We start from the raw sequence: 16,532 nt of genomic DNA, 5'->3' as shown, positions 1-16,532 counted from the left end.
AGTTCTATATTTATAGTGTTTGGGACAAAGGATGCAAAATGCTGATAATGCATTTTGCATATTCTGTAATATGATATTTTAGTTACGCGCTGATCTTCATTTGATCTAGTTTGTTTATAGATCGAATGAAGTCATCTATCGTTTGAAATGATGAAATAGTGATGACTCATCGTATTGAAGATACGAATTGGATATTGGAAAAGATAAGATGATGAGTCATATGAGATTGAACGGATCGATGTTTACATTAGTTAAGGGATGTTTACATATGAACTTAGGTTAGTGTTTACATTGGTTGAGGATGTTTATATATGTTCTTATATTACTGATGATATGGACTGATGTCATCATCTGGATTATTGGTGAAGGTGACCTTGGGGTTAGGTACAAGTGTACTTGGTGTACTTATGTTAATGGGTGTAAGGTCCTGTATAACTCGCGTGTTGTCTTTCCGGTCGATATCGATGTCTATGCTGATGTTAATATGCTGACGTTAACTTATACTTTGCATTTGGTTCTTTAATTGACTTCTTATCAGTTTATTCCCATATGAAAAGAATGATTTGTTATTTGAGCGGATGCAATTGGGATAAACAAATGTGGATATTAATATGCTGAATGTGCTTGGCTTGCAATATTTGGATATTCTTATCTGAATAGGCCGGATGTTTATAAAGTCATTATTTTGGGTTGTGAGATTTAATTAAATGCAAAATGTCAACTAATGCAAAATGATACATTGTTGCAGTTCTTGGGAATAATTCATTCTTGGAATAAGTGGAGTTATGTGGGTGTCTTTATGGGGGTGAAGAGTGGGTAGGTTATGAGGAATAGGTGAGTCATGTGTAACTCCTCCCTCCTTAAGATTGACGTTATCCTTGACGTCTTTAATTTCTGATAGTTCTACGTCTTTATTTATTTCTACTTTTATTGATGTTTTTTGTCTTTTACAATATAGGTATGCTATGGTAATAAGGATCATTATTATGATTATAATTGCAAGTGTAGAACTTGTTATTATATTTCTTTTATGTTCAAATTTTACTTCTTCTATCTTTTTCTGATTTTCTATGTTTTCCAATTGTATTTTTTCTAAATTTACTTGGATTTAAAGTTAATATTTGTTGAAATTCTCTAATCGTATTAGTATATGTCTTGTTTTTGATTTCTATTTTACAATTGCTAAATCTCAAAATATAATTTCCATCAAGGTGATATGTTTTTTCATTACAGTTTTGTTTAATATTATCGTGTATACTTGTTATTAAGAGAAGTCCTTTTTCTATTTCTTCTATTATTGTTTCATTATTGTCTATTTTTGTGATACAGTTAGGATTCTTACAAGTTAATGTAGTTTTTAATAACTTTACATGTTTTTGTGTTTTATAATACCGTTATATAATACTACTTCGCTTATGTTTATATTGAAATATTCTGATTATAGTTTGGTATTTTCCTTACATAGTATGTTACTAATGGTGGAGTGAGTATAGGGATACTGACGATAAATATTTTTTTATCTTCATTACTTAAAACATTAATTGTTATTTATTTTAGTTCTTCGAAAGTTATCCTTTGGGAATCAATTTCATCATATGTTAATGTTGATCATTATTCCTGCTTTGGCTGAATTTACATTGTCTATTATTTTCTCAAGTTCGTCTTTTATCAGATCCAGATTATGATTTAGTTGAATTGTTGTTAGTATTTCGTTTATTTGTTTTGTGACATTATTTATATCGATAGTTAATTTTTTATATTGCTCGTTAGTTTGGTTGATGCTAGATACAATCTTATTTAAATTATTTTCGAAAGCTTTATTTATTTCGATTTGTTTATTCATTGATTCTATTAGTATCGTAATTTCTTCATAATCGTCGTTGTCCATTAGTCCAAATATCCATCTGTATACACTACCTATCGGATTTATTAATCCTCTTCTATTTCTGATGTTATAGTTACAGATATCTTTATATCCAGATTTTTGTCCTAATGCTGAATTGCATATATCGAATAATGGGTCTGATGTTGACATAGCTTGTGGAATTATAGTTTTTGGTTTTTTGGAATTTTTCCTTCTATTCAATTTTTTAGGTTTGGAAGTATTATTTTTGGATTTGTTAAGATTTAATAGTTTTAATTCTCCTTTTATGGTTTTTATAGTTTCAAGGGTGTAAGGGTTTGGTTCTATAACTTTAGTGACTTCTTCTAAAGCTTTTTCATATTATTCCAAATCTATTTTATGGTATATTCTACGATAGTCTTTTATTAGTCTAATTGGGTCCTTTTTGATTAAAATTATTCCGGATTCAGATTTTACGTTTTCAATTGTTATTTCGGGACTTGTTATCTGACTGAATGTTAGTAGAATGAATATTATAGTTGTCCATAGGATTGGTCGCTGTAATACTATTATAGAATAGTTTTCCGTTTAATATTTCTAATATCATTTTTTGTCTAAATTGAGGAATGTCTTTTTGGGTAAAGTTTAATTCGGCGTTTTTAGTTATGTATTCCGCTATTCTACAACTAAAGATTCCACAATCGCTTCCATTTTCTTGCTTTGGTGTGTCCTCTATGTTTACTCTCGTAAAGGGTGTGATGTCAAAAATTTGGTTACGTTTATCTAATGATTCCTTTTCAAGATACTCTGATAATATTCTTAGTACTTCATCGTTTGTTCCTCCTAATGAATCGTAGTATTTTATTGATTTATTCTCTAGATCTACTGTCGCTATACACCAATGATTTTGATTTACATGTATTGGAATTAATATTATGTCGAATGAAAATATATTTACTTTACGTGTCCAACGGCTTACTGCATTGTATCCTTTATCTTGAAGACGGGACACAAAGAATGTATTCATTAGGTATACCTTTGGTAGGTGATTTGCTTGTTCTTTACTTATTTCAGCAATAAGGTTCAGATAGAAATTTATAATTTGATCATTTATCCAGGTGTTATCTCTCAATGTATTAATGTCTTTTCTAGTTATATTCATTCCAAATTTTGTTATTAATGTTTCATTCTGCGGTCCTTGATTTAATGCTTTTTCAATAGTTAGTTTTTGTTCATTAGTTATCTCTGTTTTAGATTGATCTATTACGTTAGTGTATTTCTTTATTCTTTTTATTCTTTCTGGATGTATTTTATTTCGGATTCTGTTGTTTTTGACTAATAATATTTCATCGTTTTTACCTTTGATTATATCGACTTTCCTAAATTTTGGTTGTTCTTTGTGTTTTTCATTTGTATAATTTTTAATATAGATTTCCTTCTGTTCGATCTCTGGTTGTTTTTCTCGTTTCCTATTCTGATAGTTTATCCCTTTACATTTTTTGCTTTTCATTTTTTCGTACAATTTTTCTTTGTTGATTTGGCCTTGTTGAATTTCTACAGGTTTATACTGTGTTGTACCGTGTATAGATAGTATTGTTATAATATTCTGTTGCTTTAAGGACTTTTTCTTCGATTTTGAGTTCCGGTTCTGTAATTGCTAGGATTCTAATTTGTTCTGTCAAGGAATTATGACATCTATTCATATCAGCGTTTCCGGTATGTGATTTTGGTGACGTAAAATGTACTTCTATATTTTCTTTCCTTAAATATTCCTTTATGTTTACCATGTTAACTTCGTTGTCAGCAATTAATTTTTTCGGTTTACCTATGATTGCATTTCTTTCTCTAAGAAGATTTATAAATGTAATTGCGTTTTTGTCTAGGGTTTCCTTCGTATAGAGGTGTTTGGAAAATTTGTCTATTGTGGTGAAAAACTGTTTCTTTCCTATTTGAAATATATCTATGTGTATTATTTCGTTTATGTTTTTGGGTGTTTCCGAAATTTAAAATTCTGGTTTGATAGGTTTACGATCATATTTGGCCAGATTGCATGTTTCGCAATTGTTTATAAATTTGGTTATCACTTTAATTATTCCTTGAAAGTAAAACTTATCTTTTATTTCTTCGTAGTTTTCTAAGATTCCTCTGTGGTTACTCTTTTCATGAGTTTCCTTGATTTTTTCAAGAAGTTGGTCTTCTGTTAAGAGGTCTACGGCATCGTTCTTACACTTAATAAATTTTAGATTATTATTGTTAGAATATAGACTGACAATTATTAGTTGGATTTTGTTCCATTCACTGTCACTTAGTTCACAGTGTATTCCTACTGTTCCTTTCTCTGGTATATATCGTCGTAATATCTTTTACTAGATTTCCATTATTTATATCTGTTTTATCTATATATATTTTCCTTCTTTTGTTAATAGTTTCGGATTCTCTCTTCTTTTTATTTAGTATTACTATCTGCGCTTTGTATAAATTAACAATACCTTCTTTAATTGGGATAAGATCGTTTTGGTCTTCTTCCCCGGAGTGTACTGTTGTGTTATCACTTATTCCTTCGTAATATCCATCATCTTCTAACATATTTATTTCATGATTATCTGCGTTAATACGACTGAGGAAATCAGCAACTTTGTTGTCTTTTCCTTTTACATATTCTATATCAAAGTTATATTCGTTCAGGTTGATTTTCCAACGTTGTAATTTACTATTAGGTTCTTTTAGGTTGTTAAGCCAAACAAGGGGTCTATGATCTGTGCGGATATCAAATTTTACTCCATACAGGTAAGGTCGAAAATACTGGGTAGCCCATACTATGGCTAGTAACTCCTTTTCTATTGTCGAATAGTTCCGTTCATGTTCGTTGAGGGTTCTACTCGCGAATGAAATAGGATGTCCTTGTTGCGATAGGACGGCTCCAATTGCTTTGTCTGAAGCATCGGTAGTTAGGACGAATTTTTGTTTAAAGTCGGGATAGTGTAGTATAGGATAATTAATTACTAAATCTTTGAGTTTTCCAAAGGCTGAAACATATTTAGGATCATTTATGTTTATTTTGTTGGTTTTCTTTAGGGCGTCTGTTAATGATGATGCAATTTTTGCATAGTTGTTTATAAATTTTCGGTAATATCCTGTGATGTCTAAGAAAGATTTTATTTTCTCTTGTGTATCTGGGATTTTGAGGTTTCGGATTATGTTTACTTTGTCTAAGTTTGGTTTTATTCCATCAACTGATAGTATGTGACCTAGATAATCGGTTTGTTTAGCAAAAAAATTACATTTGTCGATTTGAACTTTTAATTTGTATTTGCGGAGTGTTTCGAATATTTTTCTGATGTTAACTTCCATTTCTTGCAGGGAAGTTGCAAATATTAGAATATATAATACAACACATATTTTATTGAGGTGTTCCTTCAAAACTTCGTTCATCATTCTCTGGAACGTAGCAGGAGCATTTTTTAATCCAAAGGGCATTCGATTGAACTCGTAATGTCCTTGTGGTGTAGAAAAGGCTGTTTTGAAACGATCATTTTCGCTGATCTCAATTTGGTGGAAGCCTTTAGCTAAATCTAGTGTTGTGAAGTATTGGGCTTTTCCCAATTTATCAAAGATGCCTTCTATATTCGGTATTGGATATTTATCCTCTATTGTTTCATCGTTTAGTTTTCTGTAATCGATGACTATTCTCCACTTAGTTTTGCCAGAATTGTCCAATTTTTTGGGGACTATCCAAATAGGTGCATTATATGGTGAATTTGAAGGGCGGATAATGTTTTGTTTCAACATATCCTCTATTTGGGTTCTTACTTACTCCTTCATGTACTTGGGGAAATCGATAAATTTTAGAATACAAGGGTTTATTCGTTTTTGTTACGATCTCGTGTTTTGTTTGAGTCGTACAAGTCAAGTTATCGCCTTCATTGTGTGTTTTTGATTCTTCACTGTTCAAACTTTCGAACAACTTGTTTCTAGTCGTAGTGTTGGATTCCAACTCGGTTTGATGATTTATCTCATCAGGTGCCGCATAGTTGAAAGACAACTTAACGTTATTTATTTCAATATTCCCTTCTGCTATATTTAATTTTGCGTTAAGAGGATACAGTATATTTTGTCCTATTATAGCTTTGAATTTCTTGTTTTGGAAATCCATAACATTCCATAATATTTTATGACTATTAGGGATATTAAACTCGAGTGCCATATTAGTTTTTAATTTTTGATTTACGTAATATGTATCTCCTAATCCCAAGATTGGAATGGGGTTTTCTAATTCTTTTATTTCGCCAATTTTGCAATATTTTCCATCTATACTTGATGTAAAAGATCCTGTATCGAATAGAACAGGAATGGTCTCCGTTTCTATTTTCAAATTAATTATTGGTAGCAAGTTTCTGATATTTCCGAGGCTGTTTCCTGAAAATTTACATCCATCGGTTCTTGGACTTGATTTTGATTATAATTATTTCTACGATACTGATTGGAGTTGTCTACTTGCATAGACTCTGTTCTGTTATTCTGAAGGGTAGTGGTGTTGTTGTCTATTTTGATTTTGACTATTATGGTTATTTTGATTATTGTAGCTGTTGGGTCTGTTATTGTTGTTTCTATTATTAAACCTATAATTGTTGTAACGAGGGTTTTGATTAAAATTTTGTCTGTTATCTGTTTGTCTGTGATTATTATTGTAATTGTGACTGGGTCGATTATTATTATTACGTTGATTTTGGTTATTCCTGTGACTATTTCGCGGGTTATTATGGTAGTTGTTATTGTTATTACGTGGTTGATTATCATTATCAATATTTTGACGAACTTCAGATAATATGTTGTAAGCTTAATCTAATGTGGTACAACTTCTAATTTCTAACAAGTACGCCTTGTATTCAGGAATTAATGACTTGAATTTATTAATTACCAGACTTTCGTTTCTGATAGGACTAAATTCAATATTGGTTGCTTGTTGTGGGTCTTGGATAAATTTTGTATTTAGTTTTATTTAACAAAGAGTTAAGAGTGGTATAAATATCGTCAATAGACCTATTACTATTACTCACCCTATGAATTTTATTTATTATGCTACTGTAACTTTCATTTACGCCAAAGGTAAAGATTAAAGCTGCTTTGATGTTCTGCCAATTTTGTTCGCTAACTTTTTGAATTGCATCTCTAGCTGCTCCTTGAATTCTGTGAAGTATCAGCCTGAAGATGTAAGATTGCTCGTTTCTGGGTTGTGTTAAAGCCAATAGTGTATTCACTTCGTCGATCCAGGTAATCAGTGAGTATTCACTGCTGTGTCCGGTATAGACTGGTAATCGTCTAGCTTCTTTAATAAGCTCTTGGAATGGTAGTTCCAATGGTAATTGTGGGTCTGCCATGGTTGATTGATTTGTTTCTGTTCACTGGTGTTTTTACTGTTTGTTAAGAACAGGTCTTTTACCCAGCCTCTTAAGAGGTTAATGGCCTAAGAATACTGTTCGGTTTTACCCTTGTGAATTTTCTTCACAAGGGTTGTTAAATATTTTCTATTAACAACACTGTGCACTTAGAGTTAATATTTTTATAAGTCAAAGAAGTTTTCCTTCTTATGACTGAATATTCACTTTGTTAGAGTACTTTTATTTGAGTAGGTTGTTTTAGATTTAGAAGATTCTCCTTCATAAATCCGTACGACTGCGCCAGTTATAATTCCGTTCTCCGGGATTATTAAAAAATATATATTTTAATTGGGTAACCGGCCCAATGGAATGAGAACACTTTATTCAATTTAAAACAATACTTTATTTAATTTATTAAATTTCATTCATTCATACACTGACCGTGACTTAACTACTTGAGGAAGAGCACAACAAGAACCATCTTCTATCTGTGGTTCTTCTTTATATACCTTTATATACCAAATGCAAGCATTTGGTTCTTTAATTGACTTCTTATCAGTTTATTCCCATAATGAAAAGAATGATTTGTTATTTGAGTGGATGCAATTGGGATAAACAAATGTGGATATTAATATACTGAATGCGCTTGGCTTGCAATATTTGGATATTCTTATCTAGATAGGCCGGATGTTTATAAAGTCATTATTTAGGGTTGTGAGATTTAATTAAATGCAAAATGTCAACTAATGCAAAATGATACATTGTTGCAGTTCTTGGGAATAATTCATTCTTAGAATAATGGAGTTATGTGGGTGTCTTTATGGGGGTGAAGAGTGGGTAGGTTATGAGGAATAGGTGAGTCATGTGTAACTCGCATGAGATACCTAGTTTAAGACCTGTAAGAACGCTAAATGGCGAACACCTTCTTTCATTAATATCAAGTGTTAATCAGTCGAATCCAACATTTTTTTCAGATGATATTATAGAGATCAATCGTCAACTTTCCATTTAGGGAAGGGAAGAATAAATCCAAAAGCCATAAGTGAAGATGAAGGAACATACGGCTTTAAGAGAATTAAATTACAAGAATGAAAAGAGCAAAATATTAAATATAAATAGGGATGGTTCTTTTATTTTTCAGTGCAATACGTTATGGAATCTAATAAAAAGTCGGTTGTTGTTGATGACCAGTTTATAGTTGGTAACAGTAAGCAAATGTTTGTTAAAGAGCTAGTTACATTGGAAACTGAGTCCATTAACCCAGTTTTGTATCATTTCCAATCTCCGTATTCCGAGGAAGAACTTAAATTCATAAATGGATTAACGTGGTCGGATGGCGTCATTGATTATAATCATTTACCTGAAATTTTATCAACCCTCGAAGGTTCAGTAATATATGTAAAAGGAGAAGAGAAACCAAAAGTTTTGAAAAAATACCTTAAAGGCCTTGAAATTATTCAGACAGACATCCCCAAACTCGGTCTTTTAACAAAGTATAAAACAAATTGTATGATACATGGGGAATCGCCAAATGTTAGATGTGCTTCAGAAAATACTGTGAATATTTATATATATTTGCTGAAAAATAAAATTATTGAATAAAACAGAAAATATTGCCTTTTACTTAATTTGCTCTTTTCTTTCTTCATAAACACAAAGTATTAAACAGTACATTAGCGCTACAAAATGTTGGAATTTCATAAAAAAGTCTGGAATAATTAATATTATGAACGTAAGATGCTCTCGATGGTATAAAGAAGTCTTCGTCTGGCAGTTTGATTATGTTTGATTTGTGATGTATCCATTATAGTATTCTTTCTCTCTCTGACGCACTGTTGCTGTGGTTCATAACTATATTAAAGAATCGCATTATCTCATATAGTTTCAAAAGTTCAAATGTCTGCAATTGGACACTACCCTGATCCGCAGGGATTTTGTATTTTTTGGAAAGGCCAAACTGATTTTCCCGGAAAAAGTCTCCAGTTTCTTCTTTAAGCTTGTTTATTTGGCTGAAAACTGCACGCTATCCTGAACAATTTTTCAATACTGGAAACCATCCGGGAAGATGAAAAATGATTTTGGCTTCAAAGATTGAAGGATCAAAACCGAGCACAACTTTTCAGTTCTGGCATTCATCGAAGTAATAGGTGTAATTTAATAGCATTTGTTCTCCCAGCAGTGCAGATTTTCTTTCTTTCGCCGTTTTGGTCCTTTTTTTCTCATTTTTTAACTTCTTGCTGTCAGGCTTTATCATGAACAAATGTAGTTGTGAAACTGGATGTAAAACATTTCGTTTCGGGTTTTTATACTTAGTTTTCATCTCGACAAGTACATACATTTCCTCCTGTTATATTTGTACATGATTCTTTAACACGTTCACTGCGGGTTAACTTCTTCATCCGCCTAACCAATTTTTTTGCGAATAAGCCTTCTTTAGAGTTGAAATGACATTGTTTTACATTTATTAAAAAAGTTTTTAAAATGTTCGAATGGATTAAAATAATTAATGAACGTCACCCTGTCGTCCGCCGCCCCGGAGAACAGTATTATGCGGCCAAACCCGCAACACTTGATTTTTTTTTAAGTATCTAATTCCACAACGTACAGTTACTGAACCAAGTTATTATTTAGAAATGCGAAGGAAAACCTGGTCAACCCTTTTAGGAAGCCGACAAAAGGAGTTCAAAGAAAGAAATAATTTACAGCCCTTCCCTAAAGGGATAATAGGTCGATAGTCCGGGGCTTGGGTTTTACCGAATTTACCTGATACGACTCTCATGCTCTTTCGACCGTCAAAAATTGAATCTAAAACAACTAACTTAGAAAATTATTTTTCTCTTACCATTCAATATGAGAGTTGAAGCTTAGTTCATAAATAAATTCAAAATTTCACATTAGTCACATTTTTATTTTAATATTACACTTAAAAATAACTTTTTTATTATACAAAGTAAATATGATCTGGACGTCACCGTGTCGTTCGCCGGAGTGGAGAACAAAAGACGGCTGACGTCCCCGTGTCGTTCGCCGCATTGAATGTGTTAATGACACTTTTCTGTATAAAGTAACAACCTTAGTGTCATTCCAAGTGAAATCATATGATGAAAATTGATTTAGAAAATGTCTAAGATTTCGTTCCTTACAGCGCCAGTAAAGATACATACAACAGTAATACCCACAGGTGGATGAAAACTTTGTAATCGTTTCTTATTATTTATAAATGCGGACGAATTAGTCAGAAGAAACTTTTGAAAAAATTCAAATGAATTTTCGGAATGAAGAAAGCAACACAATGAGTTCCACTTTTGTAAGAAGAAGAAGATGGTATATTGCTCGTTCTGAGTGTTCTGTTTAGTTCATTCCTGATCAGAAAAGTTGCAAGCTTCAATGTTAATAATTTTCGAGTGTGATGTTACATAGTGCTTTATAAATTCCTTTACACCGTCATCTTGGACAAATACAGTACTAAATTTCGCCAACGTTTTTATAGCGTCTTCATCCAATCGTCTCAGCTCCAAGTTGCCGCATCTTCCCAATTGTTCCACACCTGCAAGATTGCTTATTATAGTAGGATATCTAAAGGTGATTTCTCTGGTGAACAACTTATTATCCGCAGTAATACCAGCGAACGACACCTTTTTAAAGAAAGCTAAATCACCTCCAGGGAGATAGTCAACATTCACTAAACAGCTCATTTCGACTTTTGAGTAAATGTGGAAGAATGCCGGAGAGCTGGCACTATTTATAGATTTTAACAGCTCGTGAAAACATTCCGAGTCTTGTCTATCTCGATACTGCTATCATACTCTGCGTAAACAACGCATGGGATGCTTTTCTTTGGAGCGTCTTTGAATCGCCCCTCAATCCTAATCCTCCTCTCGTTGAGCAGACTTCCACATGTTGAATTGTAGGAATGCTTAGATATCCTCGTGTACTAATGGGAGTTCCATTTGAAAAGTCAAACTCTAAAAGTTGGTTCGGTATTTGTACTCCATTGACTGATAAATTGAACCTTGTCAGATTATTGTGTTTAAAGTTGTATGAATTTTTCGACCGTTTTCCTGTATATGCCTCATTGACTACCATACCAAACACCAGCAAGTTAGGTAATTGTCCAGTGACCGCATTATCGAGTGAAAGTGAAAGTGTGTTTGCGGGTAGAGTATATTCTTCACTTCTACATGTTTATATGGATATATTCCATTAGATCTTTGCAGAATACTTAAGATGTTCGGACTGACAGTTACATGGTTCATGTACATTGTCGCCTCTATATTTTTGATGAGTGATGGCTGAACGTCGTCTTCACAATGCAAATAAAATTCGGGGTTTTCCAGCGAAAAAATGACATGCAAATCTACCCCGTTGGTTAGCAACTTATTTTGATTTAAGATATCTCCATGAACTTTTCACATAAACTCCACTACATTGCTGTGTGCAAGCGATTTGGATCTTTTACTATATCCTTGGTTTGAATCAGGTGGCTTTCCACTTTCAACTATGTCCATCTCATTCTCATCGAGATACCATTCGGCAGACTCCAAATGGGTTTCGGCGGTATTCTTGCCATAATTCAGCAAATTTTCAATATACGCTCTGTATTGGTAATTGTGGTCAGTTTGCACTATTGGCCTACCATTTAACTGTTTTGTACATTGTCTGAACAGCGAATGCAGAACATTATTGACAACACCAATTGGTGCAATAAGTTGTACTTTTAGTCGAAGATATATGCGACCTAACGACACAAATTCTAAAACGATAAAGTTATCTAATGCAGCTATGAGCATGTATGCTACTTTCTCTGTTGGCGAACTTGAGAAAAGATCCAGTTCAGATTTGATGCACTCTTTGTACGATGACATATCTACTTATGTCTATCACACGTTTACGTATCCGTTTTTTGCGTTGTTTCCCTTGTTTTGAAGACGGAGATTTTTTAACAGCTTTTCCTCCTTTAGAATACCTCCTGCGTTTAAACTTCGAAATCGATCTTGATTTTTTCGTCTCAGGGATTGGGTCTTTTTCAAGATGAACGATTATTGTAACAACATTGTGTAAACCTCTGAAGAGTTTATTTATACTTTTCCCGGGCAGCAGTTTTAGCCTGCCTCTTTAGAATGGCTTTAATCGACTTACTTCCTACTTCTGATAGTATTGCCTTATCAGTTTTTACTACTTTTTGTTTTAAGGTTGTACCTCCTGCCGAGACGGGGCTTACGTGTCGCACTAAACCTCTAAAGAAACTCCCAACATCTCCACCGTGCTGACTAATATCTGGCGGTGGATCTAAATTCTGAATTGATGAATTCCACCCTCTCTGCATTAGGTAATAACGTGTGAAATCCATGTCTGTGACAATTCAAACTTCTTAAATTTTCCAATCAGAATAAAGGTGGTTGGCACACAGACAGTATATTTTTTATACTTTATCGGCGTTTGAAATGCAGCATGAAGTAGGATGGAGCCTGCATTGCCCGGAAATCAATCAATTCGCCTTGCTGTTTAGTTACTTCCACAGAAATACTTTCAATAAAAGTTTTTTTTCGATTGGATGATATTCTATATGTTCAAATCTTAACAATTTCCCACAGTCTTCCAGTGGTATTACACGTAGATATCGTACGAATCTATCACCCACCATTGTCGGTCTTACAATGTCAGTTTAGATGAAACTCATTCCTCCATTGCCATATTTGCTAGATATAGTGGGCGTCTTTTCTGAAGTACTCTTCGATATTCCGCCAACTTCTTTATCCGAATATTGAATTTCATCTAGTATCATTGAAAGTTCTTTGTTAAAGCGTCTACCAGAATCAGAGGTTTTGTTATCAAGTTTTCCACTAACTTCACCAATTAATTCATTAAGACGGCTAATTTTATTCATTATTGAGGTGTATTCTTCATGCATCTTTTCAGATGATGCGTTTTTTTCATTTGGGAGCCTTTCCATTATACGATAAATATCCCTTTCCATTGTTTTAACCTTCTCTAATAATATGGCACTATCAGTAGTTGGAATCTTGCAAAGAGATTCAGTGGATGGTGGCGGCAAAGTTGCACCTAAAATAAATAATGGATTCTAAACTGTCATACATTCTTTGTTTCCTTGGGATTTGACCTATAAACACATCAATGAAGTGTTCAATAGAGGGATATGTATAACTTTTCAAAATAACGTTCTCTACAGCAGTGTCGGATTATTTTATGTTTAGTGTAAATTCAGTCGGAAGAGCCTCGTAAGAAACTTCAGCTATGACTTTATCTGGTAAATCAGCCTCTACACATTTCCACATTTTCTTTTTTGCTCTGCTGACCCCCACTTACTTGGATCAGAAGTATCTATTACGCCGTGAAATCAATTGAACGATCTTTATTGCTTATCTCTTTGAGCTGCTTTTGCGTCCAGTTAAGGGAACCATGAAAGTTAACAAAGTCCAGTACAATTCTCAAAGCTGTGGGATCAGCTTTAGTTATTTCTGGTAAATCACGTTTTGTTCTCTTCTTACCGCTTTCCTCAATTGATTCGTTGGGTAATCTTTTTGTGCTCATTCTTTTGCACTGCCAATGTTACTTCTGGAATTCCCACACCCCAGGTATTGTTTAGTTTACACAATCTTGGTAATATACTTCGAAAACGTGGGTGTGTGTTATCAGGGTAAAAGAGCAATGAACTATTGCTTAGAAGGGAAATATAAAAGTCATTGCTTTCTACATCCACGAGTATCTTTATTACTTTATATCCTTTCCCAATCAAAATCCGGTACAGTACTGGCTCGCTCCCGTCTACCTTTCAAACGTTCATTTTTTCTTTCAGTTTTTTTCACTGGAAATGATATTTCATATTGACCAGGATCTAGACGTGAAGGTTTTAATTTAGTCTTTTTGACAGCTCGTTTTTGCTTCCATTTCTACTCTTCCTCTTTTCTCTCCTCTAACTTCTCCATAGCTCTGGCAACTTCTGCGGGACTCATGTCCATAGGAACTATGTATTGATGATCAGCTGTTATTATTCTATAATCACGTGCCTGATCTACTTGTAGTATTTTTCTGCATTTTCGGTTGCAGAAGATTTTTTGCAATACTACTTGCTGATAAACGTCGTTCAGCTGCAGGTGAAACCGATTTTCTGGGTGGCGTTATTTCTTCAGCCTCTGCCTCAAAATATTTCTCTTCCATCAAGAACGGTTCTCTATCTGGTGATGTCTGTGTCCATAAATCTTCTTTAAAAATCTATCTTGTCTGGGTTTGATTGTCTCGAAGACATTCCCTTTTGTTCAAACCTGTACTGGCTGCTAGAAAATCGACTTTTAGTTCTGAAACATATCTACCTCGTCGCTTGGTGTTTAAACATTTTATTAGCTCATTTCTATAGCTATACCACTTATTCATGTCAGGAAGGTTTTTACTCTTCGGTATTTTACTCATCGCCTTATCAAACAAAGTCTGATTGTTTGTCTTTTCAATAACGTCTTTGAGGTTTTCGTATACCTCTGGTGATAATACAAGCATTTTGTTAAGAGGGTTGTTTCTCTGCATTCAGGCAGTCCTCGTATTTCCGGCACGTTAGGTTCTTGAAACACGCGACGTAAATCGAAACGACGTAAGTCCAAACATATTTTTTCATATGTTTACATGTAGAACTCAAGGGTTAGGATCCACACGGACTCAAAATTGAAAAAAAAAATTGCATTTATAACAAAGGATATTATCAAAAGTAAGTTCTTAAAATAATTATATATATATATACTTATGAAATTGCTAGTTATTTTTGGTATTTGTCTGAATTTTAATAATAATGATAAAACTAATAATAATAAATTAAACTTTTGGCTTAAAGAAACTATCAATTCTAGATTGCTTCGCTTCTTTCTTTTGCTATCATACAGGGTTTGGTAACACTAATAGGCTGCACAAATTTTGTTATTAACATTAAAACTTGTCTCAAAATTAGGATCATTTTCTTCAAAAATTTTCATTGCATTCTCCAAATCTGCAAAGGCTACGGAAAGTTTTTTTTAGTGTAAATTCTTTTTCAGAGTTACTAATAGAAGAAGCTATTTCTTGTGACTCGATTGCTTCCTCCTGTACTTGTGCCTCCAATTCAATAAGATCTTCATCAGTCAATTCTTGCGAATGTGAGCACAACAGATCATCAATATCATCAGCAGTAACTGCAATGTCAGACAAACTGTTAGCCAAATGTACAATGTCAGTTGTGATCTCATTGATATTTGGTTGATTTGTAGATGAAGAACTTTCAGATGGCTTAAAAAAATGTGGGCATAACTTTTTCTAAACTCCTTTTAAATTGTTGGGTGTCACAGTTACGTCATCAATGCAACTCGATGACGCACCACAACATCATAATGCGTCATCAATACCTAGCAAATAGGTTGTAAAACATAATTAGGATGTTTGTCGGAAAAATGCAAGGTGGTCATTAAGACATGCGAAATTCGTAGGCCATTAAGATATGACATAATAAAATGTACGAAGGTCGTTGAAATACGAAATCCGTAGGTAATTAGGGTATAAGATAATGAAATGTAGGAAGGTCCATGAAATAACAAATACGAGGTATGTTATTTTAGAAGGATAAGGTAAAGATAAAGATAGGATGTGGAAAATTACACAAAAGATAAGAATATGTATTAGAAACGTAAGTGTAAACCTAAGAAGAAATTCGTATTTGATTCAGTACTCAAATTGTACTCGAGAAAAAACCAAGTCTTTTCTTTCGAAATGAAGATTGAAAGCCGATTTTTTAAACTCACCTCATCCCATGAAACAGCAATATTTTTTACGCATTGCAAGATATTATAATTTTTCCAAAACTGCATGCATGCCATCTTTTTCAATAGCCTTTTCAGCCTGTGAAAAGTTTCTCCTGAGATAATAGGCCTTAAAAGACGCTATAACTCCTTGATCCATCGGCCGTAACAACGAAATGGTTTGATTTGATTTGAGGATCGATATCGCCAATACGCACAGGATGATCGGAAGCATTGTCCAAAATAAGTAAAGCTTTATAAGCCAAATTATTGTTTTTACAGTGCCATGCCTTCGGATTAGCCTTCCATATATGATAACTGGAAGAGTACTCTTGACGTAATTTTTATGAGCTCGACGATTTTCAGACCTATAAACCAACAGGGGGTTCGATTTAAAATCATCTTCAACATTCGAACCCAATAACAACGTCAAACGATCTTTAGCCGCTTTAAACCCAGGCATAGAGTTTTCTTCCTGCGATATAAAAGTATGAGAAGGCATTTTTTCAAAATAAACCAGTTTCGTCCACGTTAAAA

This window comes from Hermetia illucens, chromosome 1, assembly GCF_905115235.1.
Source record: "Hermetia illucens chromosome 1, iHerIll2.2.curated.20191125, whole genome shotgun sequence".
Lineage (NCBI taxonomy): Eukaryota > Metazoa > Arthropoda > Insecta > Diptera > Stratiomyidae > Hermetia > Hermetia illucens.
This window is presented reverse-complemented; position numbering follows the sequence as displayed.